Source organism: Mobula birostris, chromosome 16, assembly GCF_030028105.1.
Source record: "Mobula birostris isolate sMobBir1 chromosome 16, sMobBir1.hap1, whole genome shotgun sequence".
NCBI lineage: Eukaryota > Metazoa > Chordata > Chondrichthyes > Myliobatiformes > Myliobatidae > Mobula > Mobula birostris.
In genome coordinates, this window is record NC_092385.1 from 77175822 (window position 1) to 77188977 (window position 13156).

Consider the following 13156-nt stretch of genomic DNA (forward strand, 5'->3'; position numbering starts at 1 on the left):
ACTACATTGAGGATGGTCTCACCAGCTGTTTTTACTTGTTAAATTTCAAAAACGCAGAAACAGCTGAGCCATAGCTTAGTAATATTTTACTGGCATACGAGGCTTGACAACCAGCCTCACCTGGTTTAGCCCGCCTGTCAAAGCAGAGCACCGGGGTATGGCCGCTGTCTAATGTAAACAGCCACAGGTGGAGGCTGGATGCCCTGTGGGGGCCAAAGAGGAGCGAGCTATCCGCCTCCCCGATACCCTGGGGAGACAAGAACATGCCTGTCCGAGCATGCGAAGTCAGCCGGACGGATAAGTTCTACTGTGACATCCAGTGCCATCAATGGCTTTACCACCTCACAAACTCTCCCGCATAGGTGTCCTGTCACCGTCGGACAACCACCACCACCGCCAGCTTTACCGTAGGTTATTCCTAGAAGGTAAAGCGAGTAACACCTAAAAATGCCAGAAATACTCAGGTAAAAGAATAACTATAGAGAGAGAAACAGTTAAAAGAACATTTCTGGTTGGTGAGCTTTATGAGAACTTACAAAGGGTTGATTATGTAAATTTCCCACAACCACACTTGCCAATACACTATAAGCAGCTCCCCAACTCAACAGGAACACATCATCTTCTTTATTTGCTTCCGTTGTCATTCCAGCATTTCAACATTTTGTGGGTCAGGCCAGTCAATTGGAGTGCTGAGGCTTTTCAACATAATTGTATAAGGGCTAAGAGAGTTGTAAAAGAGCGCCTGAAGGCTTTGTGCGTCAATGCAAGGAGCATTCGTAATAAGGTGGATGAATTAAAATTGCAGATTGTTATTAATGATTATGATATAGTTGGGATCACAGAGACATGGCTCCAGGGTGACCAAGGATGGGAGCTCAACGTTCAGGGATATTCAATATTCAGGAGGGATAGACATGAAGGGAGGGGAGGTGGGGTGGCGTTGCTGGTTAAAGAAGAGACTAACACAATAGAAAGGAAGGACATAAGCCGGGAAGATGTGGAATCGATATGAGTAGAGCTGCGTAACACTAAGGGGCAGAAGACGCTGGTGGGAGTTGTGTACAGGCCACCTAACAGTAGTAGTGAGGTCGGAAATGGTATTAAACAGGAAATTAGAAATGTGTGCAATAAAGGAACAGCAGTTATAATGGGTGACTTCAATCTACATGTAGATTGGGTGACCCAAATTGGTAAAGGTGCTGAGGAAGAGGATTTCTTGGAATGTATGCGGGATGGTTTTTTGAACCAAAATGTCGAGGAACCAACTAGAGAGCAGGCTATTCTGGACTGGGTTTTGAGCAATGAGGAAGGGTTAATTAGCAATCTTGTCGTGAGAGGCCCCTTGGGTAAGAGTGACCATAATATGGTGGAATTCTTCATTAAGATGGAGAGTGACATAGTTAACTCAGAAGCAAAGATTCTGAACTTAAAGAGGGGTAACTTTGAAGGTATGAGACGTGAATTAGCTAAGATAGACTGGCAAATGACACTTAAAGGATTGACGGTGGATATGCAATGGCAAGCATTTAAAGGTTGCATGGATGAACTACAACAAATGTTCATCCCAGTTTGGCAAAAGAATAAATCAAGGAAGGTAGTGCACCCGTGGCTGACAAGAGAAATTAGGGATAGTATCAATTCCAAAGAAGCAGCATACAAATTAGCCAGAGAAAGTGGCTCACCTGAGGACTGGGAGAAATTCAGAGTTCAGCAGAGGAGGACAAAGGGCTTAATTAGGAAGGGGAAAAAAAATTATGAGAGAAAACTGGCAGGGAACATAAAAACTGACTGTAAAAGCTTTTATAGGTTTGTAAAAAGGAAAAGACTGGTAAAGACAAATGTAGGTCCCCTACAGACAGAAACAGGTGAATTGATTATGGGGAGCAAGGACATGGCAGACCAATTGAATAATTACTTTGGTTCTGTCTTCACTAAGGAGGACATAAATAATCTTCCAGAAATAGTAGGGGACAGAGGGTCCAGTGAGATGGAGGAACTGAGAGAAATACATGTTAGTAGGGAAGTGGTGTTAGGTAAATTGAAGGGATTGAAGGCAGATAAATCCCCAGGGCCAGATGGTCTGCATCCTAGAGTGCTTAAGGAAGTAGCCCAAGAAATAGTGGATGCATTAGTGATAATTTTTCAAAACTCGTTAGATTCTGGACTAGTTCCTGAGGATTGGAGGGTGGCTAATGTAACCCCACTTTTTAAAAAAGGAGGGAGAGAGAAACCGGGGAATTATAGACCGGTTAGCCTAACGTCGGTGGTGGGGAAACTGCTGGAGTCAGTTATCAAAGATGTGATAACAGCACATTTGGAAAGCGGTGAAATGATCGGACAAAGTCAGCATGGATTTGTGAAGGGAAAATCATGTCTGATGAATCTCATTGAATTTTTTGAGGATGTAACTAGTAGAGTGGATAGGGGAGAACCAGTGGATGTGGTATATTTGGATTTTCAAAAGGCTTTTGACAAGGTCCCACACAGGAGATTAGTGTGCAAACTTAAAGCACATGGTATTGGGGGTAAGGTATTGATGCGGATGGAGAATTGGTTAGCAGACAGGAAGCAAAGAGTGGGAATAAACGGGACCTTTTCAGAATGGCAGGCGGTGACTAGTGGGGTACCGCAAGGCTCAGTGCTGGGACCCCAGTTGTTTACAAAATATATTAATGACTTGGATGAGGGAATTAAATGCAGCATCTCCAAGTTTGCGGATGACACGAAGCTGGGTGGCAGTGCTAGCTGTGAGGAGGATGCTAAGAGGATGCAGGGTGACTTGGATAGGTTGGGTGAGTGGGCAAATTCATGGCAGATGCAATTTAATGTGGATAAATGTGAAGTTATCCACTTTGGTAGCAAAAATAGGAAAACAGATTATTATCTGAATGGTGGCCGATTAGGAAAAGGGGAGGTGCAACGAGACCTGGGTGTCATTATACACCAGTCATTGAAAGTGGGCATGCAGGTACAGCAGGCGGTGAAAAAGGCGAATGGTATGCTGGCATTTATAGCGAGAGGATTTGAGTACGGGAGCAGGGAGGTACTACTGCAGTTGTACAAGGCCTTGGTGAGACCACACCTGGAGTATTGTGTGCAGTTTTGGTCCCCTAATCTGAGGAAAGACATCCTTGCCATAGAGGGAGTACAAAGAAGGTTCACCAGATTGATTCCTGGGATGGCAGGACTTTCATATGAAGAAAGACTGGATGAACTGGGCTTGTACTCGTTGGAATTTAGAAGATTGAGGGGGGATCTGATTGAAACGTATAAAATCCTAAAGGGATTGTACAGGCTAGATGCAGGAAGATTGTTCCCGATGTTGGGGAAGTCCAGAACAAGGGGTCACAGTTTGAGGATAAAGGGGAAGCCTTTTAGGACCGAGATTAGGAAAAACTTCTTCACTCAGAGAGTGGTGAATCTGTGGAATTCTCTGCCACAGGAAACAGTTGAGGCCAGTACATTGGCTATATTTAAGAGGGAGTTAGATATGGCCCTTGTGGCTACAGGGATCAGGGGGTATGGAGGGAAGACTGGGGCGGGGTTCTGAGTTGGATGATCAGCCATGATCATAATAAATGGCGGTGCAGGCTCGAAGGGCCGAATGGCCTACTCCTGCACCTATTTTCTATGTTTCTATGTTTCTATGTCCAACACAACTGAGAGGAGCAGCGTCTCATCTTCTGTCTGCTCACATCTCGTCGAATTCAACTATTTCAGATAACCGCTCTTCAGTTTGCATCAGAACAGGCCAGCTCTGCTGTAAGAGCAGTGTATGCTCGGTCGCTCACAGTTCAAAACCATATATGTCTCAAATATGTCATCTGTCTCTTTGAGTCTTCACTACCATTCATCTAGATTGTGGCTATTCTTCTACCTAGGCTTAATTTTCCAGGCCTACCCATTTATCCCTTAATATCCAGAAGGTTTTTGGTTGTTGTTTGAATGAACTCATTGATTAAGCATTCATAACCCTCCAGGGGAGAATAATTATAAGGATTCTCAACTCTCTGAGTGAAGACATTCCCCTTTATCTCAGTCCTAAAACAAAGCTAGAAACTATGGAAAATACTCAGCAGGTTGGTTAGTATCTATGGAAAGAGATAGAGATAATGGCACAAGTCAATAGTTTTAATCAAAATTAGGAACTGTTAGAAGTGGAACCATTTTGAGGTTGCATGGTATGGTAGGCTAAAGTAGATGACAGAGACTTGTGAATAGCAGAAGACAAATCTATGAATTCTGACACAAAAAAAAACTAAATAATGATAGAGATCTAGAAAATTATAATGCTGGCAGGAAGGAGTTTAAGAATGAAATTAGGAGAGCCAGGAGGGGCCATGAGAAGGCCTTGACAAGCAGAATTAAGGAAAACCCCAAGACATTCTACAAGTATATGAAGAGCAAGAGGATAAAGCACGAGAGAATAAGACCAATCAAGTGTGACAGTGGAAAAGTGTGTATGGAACTGGAGGAGATGGCAGAGGTACTTAATGAATACTTTGCTTCAGTATTCACTACGGAAAAGGATCTTGGCGATTGTAGGGATGACTTACAGTGGATTGAAAAGCTTGAGCATATACAGATTAAGAAAGAGGATGTGTTGGAGCTTTTGGAAAGCATCAAGTTGGATAAGTCACCGGGACCGGAGGGGATATACTCCAGGCTACTGTGGGAGGCGAGGGAGGAGATTGCTGAGCCTCTGGCGATGATCTTTCCATCGTCAAATGGGGATGAGAGAGGTTCCGGAGGATTGGAGGGTTGCAGATGTTGTTACCTTATTCAAGAAAGGGAGTAGAGATAGCCCAGGAAATTATACCAGTGAGTATTACTTCAGTGGTTGGTAAGCTGATGGAGAAGATCCTGAGAGGCAGGATTTATGAACATTTGGAGAGGCATAATATGATTAGGAATAGTCAGCATGGCTTTGTCAAAGGCAGGTCGTGCCTTATGAGCCTGATTGAATATTTTAAGGATGTGACTAAACACATTGATGAAGGTAGTGTACATGGATTTCAGCAAGGCATTTGATAAGGTACCTCATACAAAGCTTATTGAGAAAGTAAGGAGACATGGGATCCAAGGGGTCCTTGCTTTGTGGATCCAGAATTTTACTTTATTACTTTATTATCACCAAACAATTGATACTAGAGCATACAATCATCACAGCAATATTTGATTTTGCGCATCGTGCTCCCTGGAGTACAAATCGATAGTAAATATAATAAAAATTTAAATTATAAATCATAAATAGAAAATAGAAAAGGAGAAGTAAGGTAGTGCAAAAAAAATGAGAGGCAGGTCCGGATATTTGGTGGGTGCGGCCCAGATCCGGGTCAGGATCCATTCAGCAGTCTTATCACAATTGGAAAGAAGCTGTTCCCATATCTGGCCATACGAGTCTTCAAGCTCCTGAGCCTTCTCCCAGAGGGAAGAGGGATGAAAAGTGTGTTGGCTGGGTGGGTCGTGTCCTTGATTATCCTGGCAGTATTGCTCTGACAGCATGCGGTGTAAAGTGAGTCCAAGGACAGAAGATTGGTTTGTGTGATATGCTGGACTGTGTTCACTATCTTCTGCAGCTTCTTCCAGTCTTGGACAGGACAATTTCCATACCAGGTTGTGATGCACCCTAGGAGAATGCTTTCTATGGTGCATCTATAAAAATTAGCGAGGGTTTTAGGGGATAGGCCAAATTTCTTTAACTTTCTCAGGAAGTAAAGGCCTTCTTGGCAATGGACTCTGCTTGGTTGGACCAAGTCAGGTCATTTGTGATATTGACCCCGAGGAACTTAAAGCTTTTGACCTGTTCCACCTGTGCACCACCGATGTAGATGGGGTCGTGCAGTCTCGCTACTCCTAAAGTCAACAACCAATTCCTTCATCTTGCTGACGTTGAGGGATAGGTTATTGTCTTCGCACCATGCCACCAGGTTCTTAATTTCCTCTCTGTACTCAAACTCATCATTACCCAAGATACTGCCTACAACTGTTGTGTCATCAGCAAACTTATATATTGAGTTTGATGGAAACTTGGCTACACAATCATGGGTGTACAGTGAGTACAGCAGGGGGCTGAGTACACAGCCTTCTGGGGCACCGGTGCTCAGAGTGATTGTGGAGGAGAGCTTGTCCCCTATTTTTACAGCCTGGGTCCTGTCTGTGAGGAAGGTGAAGATCCAGCTGCAGATCTGAGTGCTAAGGCCCCGGTTCCAGAGCTTAGGAATCAGTTTATTTGGAATGATGGTATTAAAGGCAGAGCTGTAGTCAATGAAAAGGAGCCTTACGTATGCGTCTTTATTCTCCAGGTGTTCTAAGGAGGAATGTAGGGCCAGAGAGATGGCATCTGCAGCTGACTTGTTGCTCCGGTAGGCAAATTGCAAAGCGTCGAGGTTGACCAGTAGGCTGTGGTTGATGTGTGCCAGAACCAATCTCTCGAAGCACTTCATAGCAATTGATGTCAGAGCCCACTGAATTGGCTTGCCCACTGAAGGCAAAGAGTGGTTGTAGATGAGTCATATTCTGCTTGGAGGTCAGTGACGGTGGTGTGCCTGAGGGATCTGTTCTGGGACCCCTTCTGTTCATGATTTTTATAAATGACCTGGATGAGGAAGTGCAGGGATGGGTTAGTAAATTTGCTGATGACACAAAGGTTGGGAGTGTTGTGAATAGTGTGGAGGGCCGTTAGAGGTTACAATGGGACATTAATAGGATGCAAAACTGGGCTGAGAAGTGGCAGATGGAGTTCAGCCCAGATAAGTGTGAGGTGGTTCATTTTGGTAGGTGAAATATGATGGCAGAATATAGTATTAATGGTAAGACTCCTGGCAGTGTGGAGGATCAGAGGGATCTTGGGGTCTGTGTGCATAGAACACTCAAAGCTGCTGCGCAGGTTGACTTTGTTGTTAAGAAGACATACAGTGCATTGGCCTTCATCAACTGTGTTTAGGAGCTGAGAGGCAAAGTTGCAGCTGTATAGGACCCTGGTCAGACCCCACATGGAGTACTGTGCTCAGTTCTGGTCATCTCACTATAGGAAGGATGTGAAAACTATAGAAAGGGTGCAGAGGAGATTTCCAAGGATGTTGCCTGGATTTGGGAGCATGCCTTATGAGAATAGGTTGAGTGAACTTGGTCTTTTCTCCTTGGAGCGATGTAGGATGAGAGGTGACCTGAAAGAGGTGTACAAGAGGTAATGTTGCAGCTATATAGGACCATGGTCAGACCCCACTTGGAGTACAGTGCTCATTTCTGGTCACCTCACTATAGGAAGGATGTAGAAAGGGTGCAGAGGAGATTTACAAGGATGTTGCCTGGATTGGGGAGCGTGCCTTATGAGAATAGGTGGAGTGAACTCAGCCTTTTCTCCTTGGAGCGACGGAGGATGAGAGCTGACCTGACAGAGGTGTATAAGATGATGAGAGGCATTGATTGTGTGGCTAGTCAGAGGCTTTTTCCCCAGGCTGAAATGGGTAGCGCAAGAGGGCACAGTTTTAAGGTGCTTGGAAGTAGGTACAGAGGAGATGTCAAAGGTAAGTTTTTTACAGAGAGAATGATGAGTGCGTGGAATGGGCTGCCGGTTATGGTGGTGGACGTGGATACAATAGGGTCTTTTAAGAGTCTCCTGGATTGGTACCTGGAGGTTAGAAAAATGGAGTGCTATGGGTAACCCTAGGTAGTTTCTAAAGTAAGTTCATGCTTGGCACAGCATTGTGGACCGAAGGGCCTGTATTATGCTGTAGGTTTTTTATGTTTCAGAAAGACAGTAGATGTTGATATCAACAGAATATATATATGAACTGCTTGGTGGGTCAAGCAGTATCTATGGAGGCAAGGGACAGTAGATGTTTTGGTTGAAACCCTGCATCAGATCCACCAGCAGTAAGTACTGTGCAATAAATAAGTAGCAGTCAAACTAATCTTTTGTTAGAGATGGAGGCTGATCTAGATTACTTTCAATCACAAAGAATTACGGTGAAAGCTCGAGTCCATTATAACGTAAGGAAATGGAACCGAGGTGACCTAGTACACGGAGGCTCGTTGGTCTAGGGGTATGATTCTCGCTTTGGGTGCGAGAGGTCCCGGGTTCAAATCCCGGACGAGCCCGTTTTTAATCAAAATGAGGAGGTTAACTAATGAGTTACTAATAGACAAAACCACAACTACTGCCGGTAGACGAACATGCGTGGATGGAAAAGAATAATCTTCGTTTCAGATAAAATGTTGGAGGAACTGTAATAAAGGGTGTCGGCCTGAAACGTTGACTGTGTGTTCTTTTCCATCGATGCTGCCTGGCCTGCTGAGTTCCTCCCTCCAGCATTTTGTGTGTGTTGCTTGGGTTTCCAGCATCTGCAGGTTTTCTTGTGATTCCACGTTTCAGCTCGAGAAGGAATTCATGTTTGAAGGAGTTTGATATTTAGCAGAGAATAATATTGAATTGTGTGCTATGATTTTCATCTAAACAGAGGAGGAATGGAAACTCCAGCACGGAGGCTCGTTGGTCTAGGGGTATGATTCTCGCTTTGGGTGCGAGAGGTCCCGGGTTCAAATCCCGGACGAGCCCTACTTTTCTACAAACTCTATTCGAATTATTTTAGTGTTTTCGAGTTGATCTAAATGCCCTTCTCTCTATGAATATTCATTATACTTCGACAATTTGCTGGATTATGAAGTAGATCACTTCAATTTTGTAGTCATCCAGTTGTCGTCACAAACCATTTAAAGGATTGCTAAATATAAAGCAAGAAGTTGAGGGAAACAAAAGTAATGTTTAACAACTATACAGTATTGTATTGGGCAGGAAAAGTAGGGCTCGTCCGGGATTTGAACCCGGGACCTCTCGCACCCAAAGCGAGAATCATACCCCTAGACCAACGAGCCGATGTACAGTCATCGCGCGGGTTTACATAAAACCCAGTTATTACACTGCAGTAAAATTGCAGAAGCGAGGGAGTGAAATGAGGTTTTTTATTAAACCTGAGCGAGCGCAGATTGCCACTGACTCTTCCTTTAGCCGTGAAGCAGCGGGGGAAAGGCGGCTCCAATATCTGTCTGCGCCGCTCCAGCAGGACCCGCCGACTTCCGGTTTAAAACAGACGAGCGCAGTCTGATTGGTCAAACAATAAGTCAATCATATTGTCTCCGTATTGAGCGCTGCCCACACGCTCCATCCGCAACAAAACTTCCGTAACTTTTCACCCATCAATCCACTCAAATTTGAAAAATAGAAATCTCAATTATACCATATTATTCATATATCTTAATGAGTTTATATATTTTATTATGTAATCTTTTATTTATAATATAATCCAGTCGCAAGTTGAATCGATGGTGTTTTAAGGGAATAAAAAGAGCTGTTCTTGTAGATTGGACACCAAAGGTAGAAATCGGAGCTGATAATTTCAATTAATCTGGTTACTTTTTATGCAAAATTCAGGCCACATGAACCAAAGGTTCAGCTGTATTGATTATAGTATTTGAAATTAAGGGTGGATTTTACACAGAAATGTGAGAATCGTTATTTAGGGCAGTTCACAGGAGTGGTACACGACCTACTAAATTTCATTAAACTCTCTCGGGAGAGTAGCCACAAACAAACGATTGGCATTGAGTCATGTAGCGAAAAGAACAGGCCCTTTGAACTGCCGACCATCAACTACTGGAATCCAATCCTGCCTCGTATTCCCGGCAACAGCCTGCAGATTTTGCTATTCCTTACTCGCTAGAGGCAATTTACATCCGCTAATGAAGCCAGCGACCGGTACCTCTTCGTGCTGTGGGAGGAAAACACAGCTCCAGGACACTAATGTGGTTATCGAGCAAACAGCAGCCGAGGTCATGACTGAACTTAGATTTTTGCGTGAGATTGCTGCACCATTATATTGTACCTTCCTGATGAGTCAAAAAGTTACATCCTTCTAAAGTAACTAATGTTTTGGATTAACTATTGATTAACTATTGCTGTGCTGCACGTTATAGGAGAAATTTAAAGAAGAGGTTTTTGGGTTCTTTATTAGGAAGGGTGTCAAAGGAGAAGAAAAGAGAATAGATTTGAGAGGGATGAGACCTGATGGAGAGGCAGAGCAGACTCGATGGGCCAAATGGCCTAATTATGCTCCTATGTCTTATGGTCTTAAAGGGTTCTTACCGAAGTCACTGCAATTTCTGCCACTTTCAATAAGGTTTCACCACCAGGGATACTTATGGATGAACTTTGAAGACTCTACAACTCATGTTCTCAATAGTATTTATTTATTCAGGGTAATTGTACAGTTTGTCTTTTTATACACTTTGGTTGTTTGTCCATCTTTTACTTCTGCGTAGTTCTTCCTTGATTCTATTGTGTTTCTTTGTATCTACTGTGAGTGCCTGCAAGAAAAAGAATCTCAGGGTGGTATATGGTGACACATCCGTACTTTAATAATAAATTTACTTTGAACTTTTTCACGTCACCTATCCTTTCAGCTCTCACAAGGGACCGTACTCTTTGTAATTACCTGATTTATTCTTCTGTCTCTGTTAAGTACTTTGCTCCACGAACCGCATTCCCATACAACCTCACAAAATGCAGCATCTGTCCCTTCACCTTTTCCCATTCTATCATCCAGGAAACAACACAGTTCTTCCAGATGAAGCAACAGTTTATCTGCACTTCTTCCAATCTAGTGTACTGCACTGAGGTCAGAACCAGATTTCTAATCATCGACATGGCATGAAATTTGTTGTTTTGCAGCAGCAGTACAATGCAAGACATAAAATTTACTATGTTACAAAAAAATAAATAACTAGTGCAAAAGAGGAATAGTGAGGTAGTCTTCACTGGTTCTTGGACCACTCCGAAATCTGGTGCCAGAGGGGAAGAAGTCATTCTGAAATGTTGAATGCCGGTCTTCAGGCTCCTGTACCTCCTCCCAAAGTTAGCAACAAGAAGAAGGGATATTCCATTAGTGGTGGATACTGCCTACTTGAGGCACTATCTTTTGAGAATATCTTCGATAGTGGGGAGGTTTGTGCCTGTGATGAAGCTGAGTTAATGAGAAAGGTGAAAGGAGAATGGGCAGACTGGTTCAAGCTGACAGGAAGACGACAGTAATTCAAATCACCACGTGTTACAACAGTGGTGTGTAGAAGAATGTAGTGTATTTAATATTTCAGTAATAGTAGAGAAATACTGTAAATATATTGCTGACTAAGCATTCTTTGTTGTTTACATAATGCATTGTGGGTTATATGTAGAAGTACGAGAATGGCCAACACCATGTCATAAATAGGTAACTCACTTAAAGTAAAAGATAAACTAACATAGGTCCATTCCAACAGGTCAGGCAGCTTCGGTGGGAAAGAGTAAACAGTCAACATTTCAGAACTTTCTTTTTCTGACTTCTCCCCCTTATTTCCAGTCCCGGTGAAGGGTCTCGGCCTGAAACATCGACTGTTTACTCTTTTCCATAGAAGCTGCCTGACCTGCTGAGTTCCCGCAGTGTTTTGTGAATGCTGCTTTGGACTTCCAGCATCTGAAGATTTTCTTATGTTGTGATGCACCCATCTTAGACTCCTGAGTTTTTCTTTTAATTAGTTTTATGGTTTGGAGTTACAGTGATGACAATGAAGTTTTAAACTAATCTGAGATGAGGAGTGTTCAAGTTTAGTGAGATATGTGAGTTTTAAAAAAAGGCAGAAAATGGAAAAAGATCACAGGTTCATTAGCAGTCAGTACAGGGTGATAATAATCAGAAGTTAAAAAAGCTGAATTGTCAGGCTACATCGGAAAGACAGGTGTGTTCGATTGTTCAAGAGATAACTGGATATTGCACACTGAGCAAATAGAGCAGTATTTGAACCAAATTAAATAACAAGTGAGAAACAAGTACCAAATTTGCTGAGTGCATTGGATTTAAAGGCACACAGCTTGCTTAAAAGTTTAACTGTTCCAACCAAACCAGCCAAAATGAGCTTTGCTGATATTGTGAAAGTAATGCAGGAACATTTGGAACCAAAACCATTGTTGATTGCAGACTGCTTTAGGTTTCATAATGGAACTGAAAGGAAGGGGAGTTCATTTCAGTGTACATGACTGCACTGAAGCTGATTTAGCGTTGTTAGTTTATTGATGGGTTTAATGATGCACTGAGAAATTACTTAGTTTGTGGAATTTTTTAAGAAAGTATTTAAGCTTCTGGTTTAAGATGGCACTACTGAAGTTGAGCAACAACTAACTGGCTGTTCAAAAAGTAAGAAATAAAACAAAAAAACATCGTTTACCTTTTCTGAGGTAAATTGTGGTAGACTATCAGTAAAAACAATGATGAGGTGAGCAAAGGCGAAATTGACTTGAAGGATGAGCCATGCTGGTGTGTTACAAAGTCAGAAAGTAATGTGTTCGAGATGGTTTCAGAGTTGGGGATGTGGTTAGAGTGAGCAATTTGATGAGGAGTCGAGGGGAGGAATTTCGATGACCGTCCACCTAAATTGGGTATGAGGTTGAATTGAACTAAGCACCGAAGCAATGTGGAGAGGTTGAGAATGGCTTTGTGCTGGGTGGCGAGGTCTCGGCCCAGGTCCTAGTGTGGATAGACTGGAGAGCCAGGATGTTGGGACCGAGGTGAGGGTTGGGCTGATTTTGCTGGGTCTCCCACAATGTTCACTCTCTCTCCATGGTGCTGAGGGTATAAGACTCCTCTGGCTGCTACGCGATTCATGTCTGCGACTTCGAGACGGTTTGCCCCGCCAAGCCATTGGGCTGACTCCAGTTGCTCCAGGATATGGGTCTTATGGACTCAATTTGGTTCGAAAGCAGTTTGATTGCTTGTGTCTTGTTTGTATGATTTCTGTTTCTCTGCACATTGGATGTTGGTCTTTTTGATTAAATTGGGTTCTTTTGGGTTTCTTGCTTTTTGGCTGCTTATAAGCAGATGTATCTCAAGGAAGTACCATTTATATATATTTTGATAATAAATGTACTTTGAACCTTGAAAAATGGCTCTTAACTGAAGCACAAATTACATTTAAAAGAGCAGTTGAAATTGCTGTGTCGGTGGGGGCAACAGACAGACACGACTGAGTTGCAGTCAGGAATGAAAATGAACATGAACAAATTTGCAATGTCTGGACAGAGACTGGCCTGGTTGAACAAATTGTGTTACCATTGTGGCAGGGGCTC

The 13156-nt window shown here is 43.0% G+C and overlaps 3 non-coding genes across 3 annotated transcripts; 2 read left to right on the plus strand and 1 right to left on the minus strand.

Moving 5' to 3' along the window:
* The first annotated feature begins 8031 nt into the window (after positions 1–8031).
* trnap-ugg (transfer RNA proline (anticodon UGG)) lies at positions 8032–8103 on the plus strand. Its single transcript has one exon. It is a non-coding gene; the product is annotated as a tRNA-Pro (tRNA).
* Positions 8104–8488: 385 nt separating this feature from the next.
* Positions 8489–8560, plus strand: trnap-ugg (transfer RNA proline (anticodon UGG)). The gene has a single exon. It is a non-coding gene; the product is annotated as a tRNA-Pro (tRNA).
* Positions 8561–8805: 245 nt separating this feature from the next.
* On the minus strand, positions 8806–8877 carry trnap-ugg (transfer RNA proline (anticodon UGG)). The gene has a single exon. It is a non-coding gene; the product is annotated as a tRNA-Pro (tRNA).
* Between the last annotated feature and the right edge of the window lie 4279 nt (positions 8878–13156).